We start from the raw sequence: 10,175 nt of genomic DNA on the forward strand, positions 1-10,175 counted from the left end.
GCGCGGTCGACCGCACAGCGGTCAGAGAGCTTCCAGGTTTTGTTTTCTTTGCGGTTTTGTTTCGGGTCTTTTGGGTTTCGGGTCGGGTTAGGGAGTTAGTATTTATACCAACTCAACCCAGGAGAGCCTCTCTTCACCTCAGGCTCAAAACCCTAGCCCCCATCTCTCAAATCTCAAACCCTAGCTGGATTTGGTGCTTAGGAGGAGATCTGGAGGATTTTTTCAGCGGGACAGCGTAGAGAATTAACCTCCTGCGGATCTAGGGCTTTCGTCAACACCCAAGGCGAGTAACTTCTCGCCCAACTCCACCCCATTTTGCTTTCATGTCAAAACTTGAGTTTTTAATTGGTTTATTTGGACCAAACTCGTATGTTGAATAGCTAATAGATCATTATGGCATATAACATGGGTTTCAGGTATTCCTTATTTTAAAAGCTCACCAATGAATTCTGTTTAAGAGATCTAAATCTGAATATGTCTTAAAAGGAGGAAAACCTTGATCTTTATTGATTAATAATATGCAAATTATGTTTAAATATGTTGAAATCTTGGTAATGATCTCTAAAGATGTAAAATTTCAGTTTTCTTTTATCCTCTATGTGATATTCTAAATGCTTGGTGGCTGATTTACTCAAAGAAATTTCATACAGGTTTGGAACTTGACAAAAAAAAACCTAAGTCTGGGTTCTGTCTGCCTCGCGGTCGACCGCTGGGCGCGCAGAAGGTCAGAAGGCATCTGATCTCTGCGCGGTCGACCGCGATGTCTTGTCGGTCGACCGACGCGGTCGACCGTGAATGTCTCTGCTGAACAGTGAGGTTTGTATCCATATGCGATCGACCGGAGTCCTCGTGTTGGACAAGCATTACCTTTTTGTCCTCGTGTTGGACACCCTTCCCACTTAGTCCTCGTGTTGGACATGCATTGCTATTTAATCCTCGTGCTGGATATGCATTACCATCCGGTCCATGCGTTGGACAACGGTCACATCCGGTCCATGCGTTGGATAACGGTCACATCCGGTCCATGCGTTGGACAACGGTTATATTTAGTCCATGAGTTGGACGTTTACTTCATGCAGTCTATGGGTTGGACGTTTAATTTATATAGTCTATGTTTTGGACACTTAATCGTTTTCTGACATATCACTCATGTGAGTTTGACATGACACTATGTTTGGAAGTAGAGATGTGTTTTGTTTTCTTTTAATTTATTCATTTATGTAATAGACTTTGGGTTTGGCATTTAGAGATTTACAATTTGAGATATAAGGTATATACATGAGGGTTTCCTTGTTTGGATTATTTCGCTCGACGTACCTATTCTCGTGATGTAAAATTTCTAAATACTAAAACTCTCTTTTGTAAGACCAATGATTTTAGATCTATTATATATTATCTGTACTTTCATATACAACGAGCCCTTTTCCCTTGGGGTTTGTTGTGATGTTATTCGCTAGCGCTTTGACGCTCGTTGTCCCTCCCCCTTTTAGGTCACAAGCCAGGAGCACGGAGAGTCGCATGTTGATAGCGGACCACTTTAGTGTTCAGCTTTACTTTCTAGCTATGTATTATTTTCTTTGGGCTCCACTGTAGTGTGGTTAGACATTTGAGGGTATTATTCTAGAATTTGTAAAGGCGGAGTGCCTTATTTATTCTTGTCAGATATTTGTATTTGAGACTTGTGACTACTCCAGTTTATTTATTCAGACATTGACTATGTATTTCCATTTGTTGGATGATGAGATATTTATTTGATCACTATCATTTCATCAGCCCTTCGTGTATCATCTTTTACTTGCTTTTGTACCTACACCTGTTATTGATTCTACTAGATAGATGTTAATTGTGATGGTGAAACATGTTATTGCACGGTGTGGTGCATGGCAGGTTTGACATTCTTGGTTTCACCTTGGACTGCAGCCTTGTGTGAACCCAGGGGCGTCACAGTTGGTATCAGAGCTCTAGTTCCCGTATCCTTAGGATCATCCTGTGTCGGGTCGTGGAGCTAGGATAGAGTTTCTTAGGATTCATGTATAGAGTCCTTAAGGAATTCCTAGTATGAGTGAGGACGATATAGGCGTATATCTCAAAATTTGAGAATTTTTTTTTATGACAACTATATGGTGAAAATTCAAAGTATTTGCGTGAATACTATACATGTGAAAATTGTATTATGATACGCTATTTATAGAGGTCTATTTTGACTCCTAAACTCTTATTTTTTTTTTGAACAGAGATGTCAGAATATGATATGTCACGTACTCAGAGATTTGGACAGGCTGAACCACAACAAACTCCACCCGAGCCACATCAGACACCACCTGAGCCGCAGCAGGGTCCCCAGTACCTAGTAGATCTTATGGCTCCCCTAGTCGCTAGGATAGCAGCAATCGAGGAGCTTGTGGCGAATCACATTACACCACCACCACCAGTAGCTGAAACCGCTATTTCTCAAAAAAATGGGACAGCTAAGTTTCAGAGGGACAAGGAAGGGAGTACTAAGAGAGTGCACGTCGGAGACAAGGGTAAGAACAAGAGACCCTTGACTGGACCTCAACAGCATCAGCAGGGCCCTCATAAGAAGGGATCTCAACAGGATCAGAGAGCTCGACAGCAGCACAAGTTCCGAGGAACTTGTTTTAACTGTCGTAAGGTCGGACACAAGGCATTAGAATGCCGCAGTGCACTAACAAGGACTCAGAAGGGAAATGGTCCAATTCAGCAGCAGCAGAAGACTGAGGGGCAAGTTCGAGCAGTTCAGAAGTTTCCTCAGGGGCGGATTGTCCCATTTTCTTCAGCTCCAGCAGCAGAGCAGTCTTCAGCCACGGGCAGGGTTTATGCGGTCATTCCACGCGATCATGGAGCAATTTTGGAGGGTATGTTCCTTGTAAATTCCTTTCCCGCCCATATTCTTTTCGATTCGGGAACTTCGCATTCCTTCATATCACATGCATTTATGGCTAGACTCCAGCTTGTAGCTCAGCCACTAGACACCCCTTTATTTGTTTCCACCCCTTTAGGAGAGGTATCGCTTCTGGAGAGCGTTTGTAGGAGGTGTACCGTCAGTTTAGACGAGTCGGAGTTCATAGTCGATTTGATAGTGTTGCATATGTCCGAGTTCGATGTCATCCTTGGTATGGATTGGTTGTCTTCCTACCATGTTAGCATTGATTGCTTTGCGAAGACAGTCAAATTGTGAGTGTCCGACGGGTCCGAGATGATTGTAGCCGCCTCTCAGGGCAACCGACTTGCGGAGTCATTTCTGACGTACATCGAGGAGGTGATGCGACGAGATCAGGGTGCTGAGTTATTGGAGACTAGAGTTGTCTCAGAGTATCAGTATATCTTTCAGGACATACCTGGATTACCTCCGGTGAGAGGGGTAGAGTTTTGTATTGAGTTGCAGCCAGGCACAGCCCCGATATCCCACGCACCCTATCGTATGGCACCAGCTGAGATGAGGGAACTTCAGACCCAGTTGGACGAGTTATTCGCTCAGGGTTTCATTCGCCAGAGTCATTCTTCGTGGGGCGCGCCGGTCCTCTTCGTGAAGAAGAAGGACGGTAGTATGAGATTATGCATAGATTATAGAGAGTTGAACAAGGTCACTATCCGGAATAGGTACCCACTATATAGGATTGATGACTTGTTTGATCAGTTGCAGGGTGCGTAGTATTTCTCGAAGATTGATCTTCGTTCTGGCTATCATCAGTTGCGGGTTAGGGAGATTGATATTCCCAAGACCGCCTTTCTTACCCGATATAGTTCTTTCGAGTTCTTGGTCATGCCATTTGGGTTGACCAATGCACCCGCTGTATTCATGGACTTGATGAACCGGGTTTTCCGTCCCTTCTTAGATCAGTTCGTGATCGTTTCATTGATGATATTCTCATTTACTCGAGATCGGAAGCGGATCAAGAGGAGCATCTACGGATAGCGTTGAGGACTCTTCAGGAGCATCAACGGTATGCTAAGTTTAGTAAGTACGAGTTTTGGCTTTCAGAAGTTAGATTTCTTGGCCATGTTATCAGTCAAGAGAGTATAGCAGTGGACCCGGTTAAGGTAACGGCAGTTCCTGATTGGGAGCCACCGAAGACGGTGACAGAGATTCGTAGCTTTTTAGGCTTAGCTGGAGATTATAGGAAGTTCATTCAGGACTTCTCGAAGATTACAACGCCTATTACACACCTTACGAAGAAGGGTGTACAGTTCATATGGAGCATGGAGTGCCAGAAGGCCTTTGATATTTTGGAGACTAAGTTGACTACAGCGCCGGTTTTGACTATTCCGAGCAGTGACAGGACATTCGTCGTATATCCAGATGCATCGTTAGCAGGCTTAGGAGGTGTATTGATGCGGACTCAGAGGGTAGTAGCCTACATCTCACGGCAGTTGAGGGTGCATGAGCAGAACTATCCCACTCATGACTTGGAGTTAGCAGCGGTGGTATTTGCACTAAGTGCAGTTTGAGTTATTCACAGACCACCAGAGTCTGAAGTACCTCTTTTCCCAGAAGGAACTCAATCAGAGACAGCGGAGGTGGGTTGAGTTTATTAAGGACTACGAGTTCGCGATCCAGTATCATCCGGGGAAGGCGAACGTCGTAGCAAATGCTTTAAGCAGGAAGCGTCGACATCGGATTTCGGCCTTGAGGTGTTCACTACATCGGGATCTTGTCACTCTTAGCTAGTTTGATTTTAGACCCGAGATTGGAGGAACTAGTGCATTTTTGGGAGCTGTGACAGTACAGCCATCTTGGAGTGACAGAGTTGTCAGAGCTCAGTTGGAGGACTCTTGGATTCAAACCCGTAAGGGGGAGATTTCCAAAGAGCCTAAGGCGGACTGGACCATTGGAACAGATGGAGGATTACGGATGAAGGGTAGATTGGTTATGCCAGCCAGTGCAGAGTTGAAGAGGGAGTTATTGGATGGGGCGCACCGTACTCGGTACACAGTACATCGAGGGACTACCAAGATGTACAAAGACCTGAAGAGGTGTTTCTGGTGGAGTGGTATGCGGAGAGAGATTGCAGAATATGTAGCTAGATGTTTTACCTGTCAGCAGGTGAAGGCAGAGCATCAGAGACCGACAGGGACACTGCAGCCTTTACCCATTCCAGAGTGGAAGTGGGCAGATATTTCCATGGATTTTATTGTGAGGTTGCCAAAGTCGAAGAAGGGGAGTGACTCAGTTTGGGTGATAGTGGACCGGTTGACGAAGTCAGCACATTTTATTCCAGTGAGGACCACTTATACAGCCGAGGCTTATGCGAGAATCTTCATTCGGGAGATAGTTCGACTTCACGGAGTACCGGACACGATCGTGTTAGATCGAGGATCGGTTTTCACTTCACATTTTTGGAGGAGTTTTCAGGACTCATTTGGCAGCACGCTATCTTATAGAAGTGTATTTCACCCCCAGACGGATGGCCAGACGGAGAGGGTGAATAATGTGTTGGAGGACATGTTACGGGCATGTGTCATTTACTTCCAAGGTAGTTGGGAGGATCATATTCCACTGGTAGAATTCTCTTATAACAATAGTTATCAAGCGACGATCGGTATGGCCCCGTATGAAGCATTGTATGGGAGACCTTGTAGATCACCGATATGTTAGGCCGAGCCGGAGGATAACTTGATGCTTGGGCCCGAGCTAGTGAGGCAGACCACTGAGAAGGTAGCTTTGATCAGGGAGCGGATTTTAGCCGCTCAGAGTCGGCAGAAGAGCTATGCAGATAAGAGACGAAGACCCCTAGAGTTTCAGGTTGGAGATTTGGTTATGCTTAAGGTATCGCCTATGAAAGGCGTACAGCGATTCGGAAGGCGAGGGAAGCTTGCACCGAGATATATTGGCCCTTTTCAGATCCTAGAGCGTATTGGAGCTGTGTCATACAGACTAGATCTTCCAGCATCGATGTCTAGTATACACAACGTGTTCCATATTTCTATGCTTAAGAAGCACTTGCATGATGAGGAGCAGCAGCGAGTATTGGATGCACCGGAGATCGAGCTTCAGGATGATTTGACTACTTTTGAGATTCCGGTGCGTATTCTTGCCAGATAGGACAAGAGGCTTAGAAACAAGGTAATTCCCTTGGTGAAAGTTCAGTGGAACCGAGGAGGCATTGAGGAGATTTCTTGGGAGCGCGAAGAGGACATGCGTCGTGACTACCCACACTTGGTTGAGCAGGTAAATAAATTTTAGATCGTTAAGTGTAAATATCTCTATAAGGTTATCTAAGAGTTCATATTTCAAGTTCGCATGATTTCCGAATTTTGAGGACGAAATTCTTTTAAGGGGGGAAGAATGTAAAACCCCAAAAATTTCTACAATAAATATATGTGAATTATTAATAGTAAATATTTTCCTTGTGATGAATAATCATATATACATGTCATATGAATGTAAGTATCTGGGTTTGAGAACCCAACAAGTGATTTTAAGTGAGAGACATCAAGTGTTATGGCCAGCGTGTGAAATGCCCAGCAGCAGGCATTTTTGTGCTGCGCGGTCGACCGACGCGATCGACCGCACAGCGGTCAGATAGTTTCCAGGCTGGATCTCTTTTACGGTTTTGATTTGGTCTTTTGGGTTTCGGGTCGGGTTTGGGAGTTAGTATATACACCAACTCACTCAACCCAGGAGAGCCTCTCTTCACCTCAGGCTCAAAACCCTAGCCCCCATCTCTCAAATCTCAAACTCTAGCTGGATTTGGTGCTTAGGAGGAGATCTGGAGGATTTTTTCAGCGGGATATTGGATTGGCAACGTAGAAAATCAACCTCCTGCGGATCTAGGGCTTTCGTCAACACCCAAGGCGAGTAACTTCTCGCCCAACTCCACCCCCTTTTGCTTTCATGTCAAAACTTGAGTTTTTAATTGGTTTATTTGGGCCAAACTCGTATTTTGAATAGCTAATAGATCATTATGGCATATAACATGGGTTTCAGGTATTCCTTATTTTAAAAGCTCACCAATGAATTCTGTTTAAGAGATCTAAATCTGAATATGTCTTAAAAGGAGGAAAACCTTGATCTTTATTGTTTAATAATATGCAAATTATGTTTAAATATGTTGAAATCTTGGTAATGATCTCTAAAGATGTAAAATTTCAGTTTTCTTTTATCCTCTATGTGATATTCTAAATGCTTGGTGGCTGATTTACTCAAAGAAATTTCATACAGGTTTGGAACTTGACAGAAAAAAACCCAAGTCTGGGTTCTGTCTGCCTCGCGGTCGATCGACCCGGTCGACCGCTGGGCGCGCAGAAGGTCAGAAGGCATCTGATCTCTGCGCGGTCGACCGCGGCGGTCGACCGCGATGTCTTGTCGGTCGACCGACACGGTCGACCGATTACACACTGTTTAAGTGTGGATTGATATAAGTAGACTTCACTATATATATCATAGCGATATTTTTACTATTTCAGTCCTCGTGTTGGACTATAATCCATAGAAGTCCTCGTGTTGGACTATAATCCATTTCAGTCCTCGTGTTGGACATTTGCCACTTTCTCTATGAGTGGGATACTACCATATATATAGTTCCTGTTTTCGGACATAGTTCTTAACCCTGCATATGACCTTCTCGCAGAAGTTCACGACATGATTTTGACATGACATTTATGCAAATTTTAACATGATATTCATGTAGGCTATGATGTGGCACTGCGCTTGTGTTCTGAGATTAGTGGTATTTCTTTTATTATTGTTACTGCACTAGAACCTTTGGTTTGGTATTTAGGAGTTTACAAATTTGAGATATAAGGTATATACATGAGGGTTTCCTTGTTTGGATTATTTCGCTCGACGTACCTATTCTCGTGATGTAAAATTTCTAAATACTAAAACCCTCTTTTGTAAGACCAATGATTTTAGATCTATTATATATTATCTGTACTTTCATATACAATGAGCTATTTTTCCTTGGGGTTGGTTGTGATGTTACTCGCTAGCGCTTTGACGCTCGTTGTCCCTCCCCCTTTCAGGTCACGAGCCAGGAGCACGGAGAGTCGCAGGTTGATAGCGGACCACTTTAGTGTTCAGCTTTACTTTCTAGCTATGTATTATTTTCTTTGGGCTCCACTGTAGTGTGGTTAGACATTTGATGGTATTATTCTAGAATTTGTAAAGGCGGAGTGCCTTATTTATTCTTGTCAGATATTTGTATTTGAGTCTTGTGACTATTCCAGTTTATTTATTCAGACATTGATTATGTATTTCTTTGTTGGATGATGAGATATTTATTTGATCACTATCATTTCATCAGCCCTTCGTGTATCATCTTTTACTTGCTTTTGTACCTACATCTGTTATTGATTCTACTAGATAGATGTTAATTATGATGGTGAAACATGTTATTGCACGGTATGGTGCATGGCAGGTTTAACATTCTTGGTTTCACCTTGGACTGCAGCCTTGTGTGAACCCAGGGGCGTCACACCTTCCCCCTCCAGACGGCGGCTAATGACTGGATGGAAAGTTATTCGAGCCCAGAAGAGCATCATGGCGATCCTAGAGAAGTGATTTGTGAGTAGAATAAACGACTTATGCAGGGGATTTGTCAGAGCAGAGATCTTGATAGGACTGATCAGTGCTATTGTGTTGATTGACATCTGAGGTGAACTTAGCTGGATCTTATCCCCTTAGTAGAGCCGAGTCGGTTCGTGAGTTGTCTTTGTGATTTCCCGACTCGACAGCCGAGTGATATTCGGGTCAAGTGCATAGTCGAGACGTCTACTTGAGGAGTCGTCTTGATTACGAGGGATCGACTGGTCCCGCACTTCGAGTCGGTAATGATGACCCTTGGTCAAAAATGACTCGTCCGCTCGACTGGCCGGATAAACTTGTCATTGGCTGGGCTTTGGAGCCTCTAAGATGGTCTGAACCATGACCTTTCTAGCCTATGCAGACAATCTTTTGGTATCCTCATCTTTAGATGGTAAATTACCATAACAACATCCAAATAACTAGGTGAAAAAAAATCTTATCTCAAAGATAAGATATTCAAAATTCTATTGGGTATAGAATTCTATCTCTAAGCCATTGTATATATATAGACACAGGGTTTTATGGTGAGTGAATGAAAGAATATATCAAAAAACATTCACATAGTCATCATCTCCTTTTCACATAGTCGTGATATGCTTCGTGTTTTATGTCTATATACAAATAAATGGGTGGAAAATATCTTATCTCAAAGATAAGATATTTATAATTCTAATGAGTATAATATTCTATCTCTAAGTCATTGCATATAGACATAGGTTTTTATGGTGGGTGAATGAGAGAATATACCAAAAAAACATTTACACGGTCGTCGTCTCCTTTTCTTTTTTAAAATTCATGTTTTATGCGGTAGTTGTGGGGTGATATGCGGGGGCTTCTTGCTGGTTACACGGTATGATCATCCCTTCGGCCGCTGATCAAGAAAGGCATATCAATCTTACAGAAACTACTTGTTTGGTAAACCCTAAACTTGTTGTCTACGTTGCTTAGATAGATGATAGGCTTTATGTTGTTTTCATCTTGCATTGTTTATGTAGTAGAACAACTCTATTGCATGCATGTAGTTATCTGGATGCTACATTTGCATTAGAGCTAGATCTAGGATAGTTTGTCAGTTTCTTGATGGTGATTTTGGCCATGGAACAGAAAATTAGGGTTTTTATTGAGAAAAATATTTGTTCTTTAATTAAAATTTGAATTTTTAGTATAAAACATATAATCTTTGAAAGATGTCAAATCTATGAAAAAGACATAACCTTTGAAATTACTATTTTTTAATAAATCAGAGACTTTTTTAAGTTTGATAAATTAATGACTTATCAATCTAACCCATTTTTGTAAATCAGAGATTTATTAGAAACAAAAATGTGTTTTTTGGATTTAAGAATTTTTTAAATAAATTTTTTAAATAAAAGGGAACCCGATCTCTCCTAACCCTAACCATGACCGACGCCGAGGATCACACCCGGGGTGCGTCATTAGCGATTTTAGTGTTAGGGGTGTGGGTCACGACACTGGGCGATGTCGACCTTATTGCCATCCTCACTAAGAGCACTCTGAAAATTACCCAAAAATCCTCGACAGCGACAACATTGAAGCTGCCACCCGAGGCTCCTCAGGCTGGGCCAAAGGGATAGCAGGTGGCCATCGCTAGGAGGGGCTGCCACTA

Source organism: Asparagus officinalis, chromosome 1 (assembly GCF_001876935.1).
Source record: "Asparagus officinalis chromosome 1, Aspof.V1, whole genome shotgun sequence".
In the NCBI taxonomy this organism is placed as follows: domain Eukaryota; kingdom Viridiplantae; phylum Streptophyta; class Magnoliopsida; order Asparagales; family Asparagaceae; genus Asparagus; species Asparagus officinalis.